Raw genomic sequence first — 15,728 nt, 5'->3', positions numbered from 1 at the left:
TGAGTTAATTTTGCCTTCTGAGAATCATCCCCCTCCTTCTGGTAACAGCACCCCAGTGTGCTCCTTTGACAAACTACTCAGCATAACTTGGTTTCACCTGAATACAAATATCTAGGAGCACTGAGCCCTCCCCCCACCCCCAGTGCAGGTGGCTCTGAGTCCTGAGGCCCCTCCAAATTGGCCCTGGAGGAACCTACCACCCACAGCTCTGCCCTACTTCCCCCTTCTGGTATAAAGCTCATTTTTAGCTACAGCCTGGACCTGGCCCCTGAAATCTGGGCTCTTACATCCCACAGTCCACCCAACATCTCCATGTGGGCATCCAACAGGCATCTCAAAGTGAATGTGTCCAAATCAAACCCTATTATCCTCTGAAACTGTGCCTCTCCCATGTTCCCAGCTCAAATACCACCCTTGTATTCCTCCACTTCTCCGACTGAACGCCAAGGAGAGGGATTTGATTCCTCGCCTCTTCTCACACCACCTGCAAACCCTCAGCAAACCCAGGCATTTCCATCTTCAAAACATAACCCAAATCCAAGCCTTTCTCACCAACTCCAGTGGCCTTCCCCCCGCCCCAGTAATCCGAGCCCCCGGGCATCCCTCACCTGGACAACTGCAGTCGCCTCCTCCATGTTTGTCCTTACATAGAACAGCCAGAGGGACCCTTTCAAAACATACATCCCACAAGCCCTCCCACGGCTTCCCATTAAGTATAGAATTAAATACAAACACCTGCCTACAAGGCTGCAGATAAGCTGCCCTCCCCGCCCCCAGCTCTCCTTGGTATCATCTCCTGTCATTCTCCCCGCCTCCTACTGCCTTCTGCCACCCCGACCCTTGAGCAGGGGTCTTCACCTAGAAGTCAGAACCCAAATCAAGTCACAGGTTTCTAGTAGCTCAGCCACATCCAATCTTAGCTAATAACCCGGCAGGCATATTATGTTTGGCCTGCCCTGTAACTTTTATTTAATCTGAACTAACATTTTTTAATTGGGAGATTTCATATAAAAATCCAAACTCCCACTGTACCCTAAAAAAATGGGAAGATCTGGCCACAGCAGGCCCATGTTCCCAGATGGACCAGTTACCTGGAGCTGAGGAGGGGCCGCCCCCTTCCGATGATTCTGTTGCTGTCACAGCCCCCACTCCGCTGCCCCTGTCTGTCCCCATGAACATACTCCACAAACGCCTCTGGTCTCATTGGTTCAGTGACTGAAGTAGGTGGTCTGAAACCCACAGAGAAGACCCCGGAGATTTGGTGGAAAATAGATGTATCCCCTTCAGGAAAGGCTCCTGAAGGTTATTAGGCTGACGGGAAGTAATAACTTGAATTTAAAACAGTAAAATAATAGTGTAAATGGCAGCTAAAATAAACGGACCACTTTATACACACTGATTGCATCACAGACATGATCTAAACCTCCGAGCACCCCCATACATAAGACTCACTATTACCCCCACTAAGGCATAGGAGGTGATGGTGTTACTTTTAAAAGTCACACATGCCACCACAGAAATGGTTTTGTCCCACACAAATCTGATACTCATTACTGAGTCACATTGTTCCTGGGTTATTAGCTAAGGGTGGATTTGCTAAGGGACATTTTTGGACCAAGATGAAACGCTAAAAAAAGTCTTATGACTCCCAGTGATAGCAGAGGGTGAGGTGGAGCTGACATGGGGAATCTAGGCTGGGCCGAGACGAAGACATGTCTGAAGTGGTTCCTATTATTCATAAAATTAATGGCATCTACTCTCGGGTGCCAAAGACAGGGACCAACACTGCAGAACCCCAGGGCTCAAGGGAACACAGTTTGAGAACCATAAAGGAGAACAGACTACGGACTAGAAGTTCCACTTCTCCCCTCCTTCTCCACCCCTTACTGGCCCGGCCACCATCATCTCCTGCCCAGGCCACTGCAACACCTCCCGCCTGCATTCTGAACATCCACTCTTATCTGGCTAGAGGCTGTTCCCCACTTAATGGTCAATAGGATCCTTTGAAAAGATTAACAAGATCACATCCCTGCTGCTTAAAATTCCCTCAATGCCTCCCCATTACCCTGAGAATGAACTTCAAATTGCTCATAAGATGCTGCGTGAACCCGCCCTGGCTGGCATCTATGATCTTGTCTCCTGTCACACGTCCCCCATCTTTTGTGTCCCAACCTCACAGGTCTTACTAGTTGTTGAACATCCCAAGCACATGTCACTCCTAGGGGCCTCTGTACCCACTATTCCTTCGGCCTGGGATGCTCGTCCCCCAGACATATTACAGGCAGATCGCTCGTCACTCAGAGATCTCTATAGAGAGGAAGGGACCATCCAGTCTGAACTATCAATCCTTACTATTGTGGATTAAATTGTGTCCCTCCCCCAAAATATGTTCAAAGGCTAACTTCGTGTACCTGTGAATGCAATCTTATTTGGAAAGTGGGTCTTTGCAGATGTAATCAAGTTAAGATGAGGTCATGAGAGCGAAGGGCTCTAACCCAAGGACTGGAGTCCTTATGAGAAGAGGAGAGAACACACATACACACAGGAAGGAGGCTGCATGAAGACAGAGACAGAGAGGAGGGATGCATTGACAAGCCAAGGAGTGCCAAGGACCCTCCCCTACCAGGTCCCTCAGAGAGAACGTGGCCCTGCCAACACCTTGATTTCAGATTTTTAGTCTCCAGAAGTGTGAGAGAATTAATTTTTGTTGTTTTAAGCTACCCGGTTTGTGGTAATTTGTGATGGTAGCCACAGGAAACGAGTACACCCACCTACACACACACACACACAAGCACACACAGACACACGCATATACCAAGTCATTTGCAACTCTCTTCTCCTATTTTAGTCCCTCGCATTGAACACCATTTGACATTATCTTGGATAGTCCTGCTTTCACTTGCTTGGTGTTTCCCTTGTGAGGACAGACTGTCTCGGTCACCACTCCATCCCCAACATTTTGGACAGTAACTGGCACATAGCAGACGCTCTCAAAATGTGGATGAACACGAGCTGACGGTCAACGGGTCTTGTAAGAGGAGATGAGAATGAGCTGGGCCTTGATGAAAGACGTGAAAGGGGGCAAGGGAGCCCCAGGTGGACAGATGGGCACAGCACAGACAAAGGCACAGAGAAGAGTGTGAATAGTGTGTGTGTGCAAAGGAATGAGGGGAACGGGCACACCCCGGCTCCCAAAGCAGTGACAGTGCTGAAAATGGACGTGCCAGAATGTCAGGCCAAAGAAGCACCCAGTTGGGCTTCGGCTACTGAGAGGCTTGAAGGAAATAGGTCCCTGGGCAGGTCCATCGTGCTGGAGAGAACTCGAAACGGAGGGGTGGGGGCTGCCAGAAGTTACCGAGCGGCCCAGGAAGGCAAGGTGTAAGGGAGGAGAACCCCCCCCCAACACACACACACACACTCCAAACGTTGTGGAGGGTTGGCTCCTTCAGAGGTCTGCGGCCCTCCTCTCCAGCTCGTGGCCGTCTTGCTGGGTGGTCCTGGTGCAGGAAGTAAGAGAAACAGGACCATGGAGCCCTTAAACACAAGCTTCTGGCATCAGTAGGGACTGCGTCTGCCCTGGAAATGCCTTGACCACTCCCGTCTTGGTTTCCTCCCCTTTCAACAAGGATCATGTTAAATACCAACTTCTCTGGGTTTTTTTACAAGAATCCACTGACATAGTATCTGTAACGTGCTTGGCCATAGCGTATGCGTCTGATAGGGAAAACAGGTCACCTTATCGTTACGATTAGTCCAGCCCAAGGGTGAGCAACGAACGTGGTGGAGTGGCTTTGTGTCCGAGGTCTGTGCCCTACTAATGTGACCCTGGAGGAGTGACTCTAGTCCCTGTGCAAGACGGGGATATTGACTGTCAGGTCAGTGTGACGATTAACGAGGTGGCACGTGGAACGCCCTTAGGGTGGTGCCTGGCACATAGTTGGCACTCAGCAAGTGATGGCTGCTGTCATGGTCATGGTTTGTTGTTGTTCCCTCTGGGGGCTGATTCACTCCAGACAACAGCAGGAAAGTGTGTGCCTGTTGGGTGATCAAGAGGAATCCTGCTGAGGTCACTAGCGGGAGGTGGGAAAATATGGAAGTCAAATGCCACCGTCATTGGCAAAAGGAGGCAGAAGAAAGTGAGTCAAAATAATGGCCCGGGGCTTCAGAGCTTAAGTCTTAATTCTATGGCCTTACTACGTGATATCACCCCTACTGTGCATCGTCCATGCATTCACTCTTCCACCCATCCATTTAGCAAAAAAAAAAAAAGGGCAGAGTGCATCCAGGCACTGGGGCCATAGCAGTGAACGAGACAGTGTGGTTTCTGGTTCCCTGAGTTTGCGTCTGGAGGAGGACACGGACAAAACATGGACAGTCACCACCAGTGCCATCAGTACAGGAAGACGGCAGTGCAGGGCAGAGGCCCGGAGAGAGCGCACGAGACTCTAATCCAGTCTGGATGGCCAGAGAGTCTCAAACTCCTGTTCTAGCAAAGGAACAAAAACAGGACCTTGCCTGCCTTCTTCTAGATAAGATGGGAAAGAATCACTCATTTATGTAGGGAGTGAGAGCTATCCAATGAGAAAATGTACAAGAAAGCCCTTGCTAATTTTCTTTTCACGTTGGATTTTTTTTTTTTGGGGGGGTAAATATTGAATTCATGAATTGTACCGCAATAATGACAGCAATTATTTATTAAGTGGGTACTTTGAGCATTATATTGTTTATTCAAAGATTGAAACTTTCCATAGATTGATAAATAATTACTGTCACCTGCCCCCCCCGCCCAAGGCTTCTGCTGCCTTGGAACCCTCCCTGCAATTCAGCAGATAAAGGGTTGAATCTTGGCCCATAAGAACCTTGGACACTGTTGTTGCTGTTCTGATTGGCTGATACTCAGTGTTAAATATATTAATTATTACTCCAGGTTAAACAGAACTATCATTCTTTTATATGTCGGGAAACTGAGGCACAGGACGTGGCGGTTACTTGCAGAAGGTCACACAGCTAGCAAGTGGCAGAGCCAAGATTTGAACCTCTCACCCAGATCTCAAGCTGTTGACATGTTGGGTGTAGAAATGTTACCTGGGATCCATTGAAGACTCACAGAAAAAGGAGCTCTCACCCCTGTCCTCGGGGGGGTGGCGGGGGGCTTACAATCCAGCTAAGGAAAGTTAAAGGTAATCAGACGAGGTCTGAGAAAAGGAGTGATTCTCCCTGTAGAAGGGGAGACTGGAAGAACTCGCTGGAAGAGGGGCTGTCTGGGGAGCAGGAGCAGGGCTTAGCCAGGAGGAGGGGCCCTTGGAGGGGTGTGGGTTCTGTGCAGAAGCAGAAACCAGCGCTGGCTTTAGAGCCCCGTGGCTGTCTGTGGACTTTTTTCCCCTCTGGTGGAAGTAGAAACGTTCTTTCCTTTCTCTGAGGTGAGGCAAGGCAAGGAGCCCTCCCTAACTCATCCGAGGCTTAGGACAAATCAGTTGCTGCCTCAGTTTCCCCATCTTTAACAATGATGCTTGTAGCCTTCACAACCTTCCAGACTTCTCTCTTACCCTTCTAGGATATGTCACCCCTTCCCAATGTGGTGTTGGGAAAAAGAGCTCAGGACCAAGGTCTGGACCACTTCGGTTTCCTCATTTATCAAAGGGTATTATGATTACAATAACATGAGCAAGTTCCAGAGACAGCAGAGCATACGGCCAACAGCCTGGGTTCAAATGATGGCTCCCTCACTTCCCTGCTGGGTAACATTTGGCCAGTTACTGTACCTCTCTGTGCCTCATTCCTTAGCTCTGTGAAGGAGACAATTATTACAGTACTTACGGAGTACTGTTGCCCTGACAATTAAAGACTTAATACTTGTCAACATTTAGCTGTGCCGCTCCTAGATGGTGCTCAGCCTATGTTTGCTCTCACCACCGAGGACAGCGATGGAGCTCTCACTGTGGACCAGCCATTGTCCTGCTACGGTGCCGTGTGACCTTGGACAAGGCTGGCTCGCCTTGTCCTCAACTGTCAGACAATAATAACATCTTGTATTAATAACAACCGCATGTGAAGCACACAAATAAGCGTTTTACGTGTGTGATTTCATAGGATGCTCGTGGTAACCCTGTGAGGTCAGCACTCTCATGTTTCCTTTTGCAGATGAGGAAACTCAGGCTTCACAGCCATGATCTGAGCCCAATCTGTCTCACTGGAGAGCCCCAGTAAGTTAAAAAGTACCCTGAGAAGTTTAAAACACTGCATCTCTTCAAAGAATTTTGGCCATAAAATCCACTTCCTAGATCAACGTAAGTTATTGCTTTACATTTTTAATATAGGAATTGCAGCTAACATTTATCGAGCATTGACTATGAGCACGACGCCATTTTATGTTCGTTATATGTGTCACCTCACTGAATCTCACAACAATCCTTTAAGGGACATTATTATTGGCTCCATTTCACAGATGTGGAAACTGAGGCACAGAGAGGTTAAGGCATTTACCCAAGGTCACACAGTTGTGATGTGGCCAAGGAGAAGTCCTAATCCAAGCAGAAGGCAGGGAGTTCGGGTCTGGGAGTGAGTGGAGCTCACCCTGGGTCTGTTTATTCCTAAAATACTTTCCATCATCCCACTTCAGATAAAACTGAACACACCTCTTTCAGACCTTCAGTTTTTCCCAGGGCCTTAACCCAAAGTTACACAGCAAGGTCAGTATTTTCTTAACATGCGAATATTTCTATTTGCTCTTTATGGCCCCACCCATCTGCATGCACACTTCAGGTCTGTCCCTGTGCTCACGTGGTGTTTGAATTTAAAGGGGCATTAGCGTTTCCCTCTGCAGGGCACGATCGAAGCGTCTCCCATGCCAGCTCTTTGATGCCTGGAACTACACTCTGTGTGCCCAGTTGCCTTGGTATGCCAAGTGTGGTTCTCCGGGAACAATGCGGTGCCCTGTCTTCCCACATCTGTACACACACACTGGCACGCACGTACTCACAATCCCTGCACACATGAGCATGGGCTGGGGAGGGCCGGCAATGCACGTGCACACCCAAAACACACAGACTTCATCATTTGAGAGAGGAGCCAAGTTCATTAGCCTGGAGCAGAGGTGCAGCAGCTGCAATAAAATGGGAGGCTTGTGTTACCCTGTTTCCCCAAAAATAAGACCTAGCCGGACAATCAGCTCTAATGCGTCTTTTGGAGCAAAAATTAATATAAGACCCAGTCTTACAGTAACTTTTGCTCCAAAAGACGCATTAGAGCTGATTGTCTGCCTAGGTCTTATTTTCGGGGAAACATGGTATATTATATAAGGCCTGGTCTTATATTACATTATATTATATTATATTTATTATATATATATATATTATATGTATTATATTATATTATATTATATTATATTATATTATATTATATTATATTATATTAACTGGATCTTATATTATGTAAGATCCGGTCTTATAGTAAAATAAGACTGGGCCTTATATTAATTTTTGCCCCAAAAGATGCATTAGAGCTGATTGTCTGGCTAGGTCTTATTTTCAGGGAAACACGGTAGATGACAGAGTAAACAGCAGCCCAACGTCTCTTCCAAGTGCTCGCTCTCTCCCTCTTTCTGAATAGAGCTACCTTTGGCATTACTCTGTCGCCCCTCCCCCACCAGCATAACATCAAACACTCTGGTCCAGGATGTGTGACAGTCAAAACCAATTCGTGTCCTTACTGAAGCTGCTGCCTGTCTGAGAGCATCGCTTTTACAGGTCATGCGATATTAGTAATCTTTCTCAGCCATTACGTCACACACTGGACCACTAGCAGAGGACAGGATAAACTGGTACCAGTTAAAATGTTCAAAGTGTTGGCAGGGTCTGGCTTTCAAAAGCGGAACTCAGCTAAAAACCTGTGTCGCTGAGGTCCGCTGTGGCAAAGCACACCGTTTACCTAACCCAAGGCACTTGGCCTCACTCTGGTTTTCAGAAAAAGCCCCTCAGGTTTATTTACTGAAATTGTCATTTCTTCCCCCCCAGAACTTTAATCAGCCACGCAGAGCACAAAACCTACATTCAACGCTGATTTTATGACACGAGGCTAACTCCTCCTATGTATATTTATTTCACTTAACTCTTGCAGCCCAGCCCTCTGGGCAGTGCCCCCGCTGTATGCAGGGCTGGCCTCCGAGAAACGCATCACCCTGCCCCGTTTCCACTTTTAAAGACCAATTCATCAGTGTACAACCCAAACCCTTCCACCATCCCAACCAGCGGGGAGATTTTCCTATCATATTCTTCTAGGTGAAGCCCCTCCCGTCAGATCCAAGGAGTATGATTCCAGGGCTAAATCCAAGAGGAGGGGAAAAGAGGCAGAAACACAGAAAGCACAGTGTAATCAGATCGCAAAACAAACTGATGGTACACTGCACTTTAAAGGGGGAGCCCGAGGCCTGTATCCATGAGACACATCAAAAAAGGGGGGGGGGGAGAGAAAATTGTTTAAATGTCCCAGAGCATCTGCTGCTGTGACTGTTAAAAAGCAAAAGTCTTTATGACTAGTTTTGCTATATAGTAAAAAACCGAGCCTGTTCTCCTAAACGGAAAAAAAAAAAAGCTAATGATATAATAATGATGATGATGACAATAATAATAATATAATAATAATAAATGCAGCTGAATGGCATGTGCTGTCAAAAGCCCAGTGCTGAAACGGTTAAGCAGCCAGCGGTTAGTAGCGAGAATCCCTCCCGGTGTCCCACGGAGGAGAAAAACCTATGACAGCCTCGCCTAGGGAATCCCGCCTTGGGACACTGCACTGCCCCCCCGCGCACAGTGGTCTAGAGTCGGGCCCCCTCGTCTCCCCTCCCTGGCCAGGGCGAGGGCGGCTCTCCTCCTGACCACTCTACCTGTGCGCCCTGGAGAACGGGAGCCCCCGGGCCTCCCCCCACAACCTCAGCCAGGAGCCGAAAGCGCTGCCCGGGGAAGGAGCAGAAAGGGAAGGGCTGGGAGGCGAGAGGAGGAACCGGCCGAAATAGAGGGCAAGTCAGTTACCTTGGTCCACAGACCCCATGATGCGGAGGGGATGGCAATGCCCCAGCCTGAACGCAGCCTCTCTCTGCATCTGGAGGGGACGGGGGCTTGACGTTCGGTGTGAGAGGGGCTCTGTTTTTGGAGACCAGGAGCCAAGGGGGCGCCGTCCTCTAAAGCATGCTCGCGGGGCTGCCCTGGCCGAGGAGCCTGCGAGCGGCCCGGGAGCTGCGCGCCTCCCGCTCCCGGCTCCCGGCTCCCGGAGCAGCGGAGTCGGCGCGGCTCAGCGTTCGGCTTACTCGAGAGGGAACGCGACTTCCTTCCCGGCGCTCCGTGTTTATAGGCTTTCAATGCAGTAAAATAACGGGATTCCCTCACTGTTTCCTCCTGTTTATCCAGCACCATGGAAACCACTGGATCTCGTCCATCTCAAAAACTAAGGGCTTTCCTGCAAACTTCACACTCAGGAATCCATGACGTCGCCTCCTCCGCGGCCAGCCAGCTCCGTGGCTCCCTCGGCCGCCAGCACAAGTCCCTGATTGTTCGGGAGAAAAGTCAGGGAGAGGGAGTGATGCGGCCGCCGGCGAGGAGAAGGGGGTGGGGGCGCGCCAGTGTCCAAGGCGGCCTTGCAGGAGCTCAGGCGGCTGTTTGCAAGGATCGCCCCAGCCACCGCCTTCCCTAGCCCGCTGCAGCTTTCAATAAATCACGCCCAGACTCCCAAGCCCCCCATTTTCCAAAAGGGCGCCTGCCAATGAAAGCTGCCCAGGGCTCACACCAACGTCCCAGGTGGTTGGGGCCCCTGGAGACTGACCCTTGGGCCCTTGCCAGTCCCTCTGGGCCTCTAGCTGCCCAGATTTTTTTGTATTCAGGGATGGTTGGTGGAGAAAGGAGATGAGGAGGGGGATGGGGAGGGGAGGGGGAGGAGGGGCGGGAGGAGGGAAAAGAAATAAATAACGGTGCCTTGTGTCAACTCTCCAACTCCAAGATATTTTTTTTCAAAGAGTATATTTTTAGATTCATTTAGAAAACCCAAGGTTTCCAGTGATGCTCAGAGGCTCCAGCAATAATGAAGTGGCCAAAGAGACACCGAAACCAGGCAACCCATGTGTTTACACATGTCCTGAATAAACAGGAAAATAAAGGGAAGGCATGTCATGAACTTTGCAGTCTCCAGAAGGTCCGTGGGATGCCCAGGGTGGCTCTCATCAATAGGCCATGGAACCTGGAAGGGAAGGCCAGTGGGGAAGAGGAGACGCATAACGGTTGAGACGCTCTTTCTAAACCTAAGCTAGATCTGCTTCTTCGTAGGCAAGCGGGCGGGAAAATCCGGGCCCACAGATAAAGCCAGCTTTGAACATAGCCATTTCAGATATTGTTGTGAGGTCTGAGGAAACTTCGGGTAGCACCAAAGCTGGTGACTCATCAGCACCCCCCAACACACATACTTTCTTACAGAGAGCCTTGAACTTTAAGAGACATTGAAAGGAGCTGGTTCCATCCCTGGGACCCTTCTGTATTCCACGCCTCGGCCCACAACAGCCTCACTGGGCTCTCAGATATGACCATTTCCGTTGAAGATGCTGTCCCACAAAAAACTGCTGGGAAAGCCCCCACCCCCACCCAGGCCTGGCCCAACCCACCCCCCCCACACACACACACCTTGAAGACTGTCTCAGCAGCAATACAGCTTAAGGAACACTCTTCCCCCAAAGAGCAGCCACATCTGCACATCTACTGTGCTCTGAGCCCAGCACCTTGAATTCCTTGCAGCCACCTGCAAGCATTCTGGGCTTCTTCTCCCCCACTTTCCAAAAGGGAAACCAAGGCACATAGAGGGTAGATGGCTTGCCTGTGGCTTTCCTGGCAAATACTGGCGTGTAGGCTGTGAGGCCATGGAGGAGCGTCTTTTCAGGGAGCCTATTCAGGGAACCCCATTTCCTGAGGACTCTTCACCCCATCATCTGAGGCAAGATCAGGGTGACCAACCATCCTGGTTTGCCTGGGATTAAGGGGTTCCCGGGCTGCAAGACTTCCAGTTTTAAAGCTGGGACAGTCTTGGGCAAGCTGGAACAAGTTGGTCATCCCAGGTATGAATGCAACTCTGTATGCAATTTCCTTTGACTGCTGCCACTCTGCGAACCACTGTCTTCTAAAGACAGTCCCTCTACTTTGCAATACTATGACTAGCACCCCTAACTCAGCACCTACTGTTTTCCAGGCCCTTAGCTGGAGCCGTCTATGAATTCCTGCTCTCGACACCCCCTGCAGAGTAATACACTGACAGAGAGCCATTAGCCCCACACTGTCCTATGGGTAGCCAGTAGCCACACGCAGCTATTAAAAGTTCAAGTAATTCACAATGAAATAAAATGTAACAGTCAGTTCTTTGGTTGCATATGCCACAGTCCACAGACTCGAAAGCCACATGTGGCTCGTGGCTACCAAGTTGGACAGCGCAGACTAGAACACTTCCATCACTGTAGAAAGTTCTATCAGGGAACACTGGATTAGGTGACCTGAGAGGCAGAATAAAGTACAGACTCTAGAATCAGGTTCTTGGCTCTGCCATGGAGTCACTTACCCACTCTGTAGAATAGGGACATGATGAATGCCTTCCACAAGTTGATGTAATGATGCGATGCTAAGAACAGTAAGGTATACAGTAAATGCTTAAAATGTATACTTTTTAAAAAAAATAACCTTCCCACAGTCAAGGAGTGACTAGTGATTAAGGCAGGATTAAGACCATTTGATCCTGCAGTCTACACCCTTCACCTCCAGCCCTCCCTTTATGGAACAACTGTCACATCCTAGGCACAAAGCAGGCACTTTGCAAGATCTAGTCCATTTCATCCTCCCACTGGGCTTGATGCTGTCAACCCTGTTTACAGATGAGCAAACTGAGGCTCCGTGAGTTGATGTCCACACAACCAGCTCGGACTTGAACCCAACTCTGTCTTGCAACAAAGCCCATGTTCTTGGTACCGCAGCCCCTGCCTCCCAGAGGCCTTCCCGAGAGCCGAGGTCTTGGAGACCAGAATCAAGGCAGGAAATGAGCATGCTGGGCCCTCCTCTGCCAGACTCATTATCGGGGATAATTTTAGACACAGTCCCACCCAGGCTCAGGCCTCAGAGGCAGGCGAGTCCCCATCTCCACAGGTGCCCAGAGTTACAGGGAGGGGGCCTCCTTTTGGAACTCGGTGGAATCAGCATTAAGCCACATTTTTATAGAGCCCACTCTTTGTCACAGTTAAGCATTTTTCCCTTTTAAAGCACATTAATACTACAAGGACTGGATCCGGGGGAGTCGCAGCTGAGTCACCTAATTTGCCCTTACGGGCTGCAGCTTTCGGCTTCTTAGTTTAGCTGTTCTTCGGTTCCTCAGACAATTTCTTTCCTCTCCCCGTGCCAGGGCAAGAAATATTTTGTCCTTTTGAACTGAACCACCCACTGTTTTTCACTTCTCTCGAGCACTCTCCCTTTTTTTAAGGGATGCTCCGAGGGGGGTGGGTGGGGAGCTTCCGCCCACCAAATTATCCACGAAAACTCCCAAAAATAGAGGCTCTCAGCTGGAATGGGAACGGGCCAGCATAGGAGGAAAAAGCGAAAGAGAAGCTGAATCAAAGCAAATAGAAGGCATCCAGGTGGTCAGGGGAGAAAGGCCCAGGGAAGCTGCAAGACATCTGGGCTGCAGGAGACCTTGAATCACCGGGGAAGACTTTTAGTAGAACCTCTTCCCCTCAACAGCCTCATAAATAAGAAATGCAGGTATTTTTGCTGAGACACCACTTGCTGCTGCCACTGCCTGTACAACTGACTCAACACCAGCAATATTTAAAAGGACATGGGCAGCTCCCATGAGGGTACCTCACTGGTCCTCTCACTGCATTTATAGCCCCAGTGTCATCTCCACCTGTCGGTCACCTTGATCATCCATCCTTTCCTGGCTGAAAGGTAGATGACAGTTGAGAATTCACCTGGACGTCCACGTGTCTCAGACACAGAGAGTGGGACGGACACAGGTATATGAAAACCAGAAATATAAGATTTACAGGTACACCTCGGAGATACTGTGGGTTTGAGTCCAGACCACCGCAATTAAGTGAGTCGCAATCTTTTTGCTGGGAGAGGGCCTTGCCTTCAATGCATCAAAAATGCATCACCTGTGGAGCACAAAATTGGGAAGCATAATAAAATGAGGTATGCCATCACACTGAGCACTGGCTGAGCACATGCTGTGTGGCAGGCATGAATTCATTGCATCCTTATAACAACTCTGTGATTGTCACTTTACAGACAAGGACACTGCAGCACAGAGAGGGTATGCTGCTTCCCCCAGGTTGCACAGCCGATAAGTGGCAGAGGTGGGAATTGAACCCCAGCCACCTGGCTCTAGGGCACACATTCTCACCCACGAGGCTACACTACCTCTCACGTGTCATCGCAATTGCTCTGAGAAGCTCCCCAACAAATATGTATTCATTGACTGGCTTATTCCATGCCCCTGGCTCTGCTGAGTGGCGGGGATGGGGTGCGGACACAACTAGAAGACATGGACTGTGTCTTCTACTTGGTTGACAAGGACACCACAACACTGAGGGAGTAGCAGTGATGACAGCAGCAGGAGGAACTGTCTGAGGTGCTCATACCTGCCGGGGACATCCTGGATGATGGTTGGTGGGTCTGGCCAGGGGCCTTTGCCCTCCCAGCTGTCTCAGCCAGGAAGCTGGCAGTCACCATCCTGCACTCTGTCCTCCCCGCCCACTGCCACATTTTTCCTCCGAAAAATCTCTGAATCCAACAGAGATCTCTTCTTCCTACATCACGAGCCTCGCCAGGGCACCCCCACATCTCCCTCCGGAGGACTCCACAGCGCCCTTGCTGTTCTCTCTGCGTCTCTCTTACACCACTCCCCTTAGCTCCACTCTGTCCTACAGGGTCTTTCCTAAACTTTAGAATCTGAGGGGCACATCTGACTATGTCATTCTCCCCTGCTTAAAACACTCCACTGGAGTATAATGACCTTCAGGATAAAGCCCACACTCCCATATGTGGCCTACGAAAACCTATCAAGTCTACTCCACCCCTTCCGGTCTATTGCTCTCCTCTTCCTCCCTTGAACTCCACGTCCCTGCCCTCCAGAAATACTCAGAGCCCCCAAATTCTGGATCCTTCCTCAGTACCAGGCCTTCCCCCAGCCTGCTTTTTCTCTCCTCTCATCCCCTCTCTCCATTCTTGATGTGGGTAATTCCACCGGCTCCAGGTCTTGTCTTGGATAATGCTTCCTTGAGGAAGTCTTAGCTTCCCCACCTGTAAAATGGAGCTACACTTAACTTCTTAGGGAGACATGAGGATCTGATGACACGGGGCTAATGAAGCACCAGGCAGTGTCTGGTATACAGTAAGCACTCAGCAATGGTACTAAAATTACTCCCACCTTGCCACTATGTGCAGCAGTTATGCAAGTACCCAGATCAACCAAAGATACCATTTCAGAGGTTTCCCATCCTTCTTAGATAAAATTCAAATACCCCCCATGGCTGTCATAGCCGGCCTCCAAGAAGGTCCCAGGGGTGCCCACCTGAGTCTTCCTGCTCTCACGCAATCACCTCCCACTCTGCATAACACTAGGATATTTCCGAAATGGTGGTGTGTGACTTCTAAGGCTAGGTCTTGGGAGCTACGTGGCTTCTGCCTTGCTTTCTTGGATCCTTCACTCTGGGAGCAGCCAGCTGCCACGTTGTGAGGGCACTAAAGCAGCCCTTTGGAGGGTCCATGTGGGGAGGAACGGAGGCCGCCAGCCAACAGCCAAGTCTTCAGATGATGCAGCCACATCACTCAACTCAGGGGCTCCTGATACACAGAAACTGAGATAATACACTCTTGGTCCTTTAAGGCACTAGGTTTGGAGGGAACAGCAGGTAACTAATACAATGGCCGTGCCCACAGGTCCCAACTCATCTCCCTCCGTCTCCCAGTCGCTGCCCCCTTCCAGCCTCACTGCCCTCCCCTGTCCTGGTCACATCTCGTGGTGGTTGTGCTTCCTTCCCTCTTTGCCTGGAATCCGTTGTCCCACCGTCTCTCACAGCCAGCTTCTTTCATCCTCTTGATCTCAGTCCAAATGTCATCCTCAGAAAGCATTCTTCTTCCATGACCCTTATCTGCAAAACAGGCTTCTCTGCCCTAACGTTAGACCTGCCCCCTAAATCTCAATCACAACATCCTATTGTAACAACATTTAACACTTAACCATAAATAAATTACATATTCATTGTGTATTGTATGTCTCCCCTGCTTCCCAACTAATATATAAACTCCACAAGAGCAGGAACTTTGCTTTGTTCACTGCTGTATCCTTAGCACCTAAAACAATACCTGGCCTATGGCTGGACCTCAAAAAGGGTTGTTGAGTGAATAATAGACCATGAAATTGTCTCATCTGTTTGTTTACTTGGTTCTGACTCATCTCCCACTAGACTAGGAAAATGGGGCATGCCTGTCTTACTCGGGGTTTGGAATGATTTCTGGAACTGGTGGGTACTCAGTAAATAATCCTATCAAATGTCTACTGAGTAGTGACTATGTGACAGGCTCTCTCCCAAGCCCTCCGCATGTACTCATTTGGTCCTCACAGTAACTTTGGGGGATGAAGACTACTATTATCCCCATTTTGCAGGTGAGGAAACTGAGGCACAGAGACTCAAGGTCACCAAATAGTAAGCCACA

At 49.5% G+C, this 15,728-nt stretch overlaps 1 protein-coding gene across 1 annotated transcript in view; it reads right to left on the bottom strand.

Moving 5' to 3' along the window:
- The window catches only part of NFATC2 (nuclear factor of activated T cells 2), a 151,923-nt gene extending 142,186 nt beyond the window's left edge, over positions 1-9,737 (bottom strand). The window contains exon 1 of the mRNA XM_074317415.1: positions 9,027-9,737. The gene's annotated coding sequence lies outside the window, so the exon portion shown is untranslated. The remainder of the gene's footprint in view (positions 1-9,026) is intronic.
- Positions 9,738-15,728: the final 5,991 nt, after the last annotated feature.

The sequence above is a fragment of the Rhinolophus sinicus genome, linkage group LG13, assembly GCF_036562045.2.
Source record: "Rhinolophus sinicus isolate RSC01 linkage group LG13, ASM3656204v1, whole genome shotgun sequence".
In the NCBI taxonomy this organism is placed as follows: domain Eukaryota; kingdom Metazoa; phylum Chordata; class Mammalia; order Chiroptera; family Rhinolophidae; genus Rhinolophus; species Rhinolophus sinicus.
Note: the sequence above shows the minus strand (reverse complement) of the source record. Positions and strands in the feature narration are given on the sequence as shown.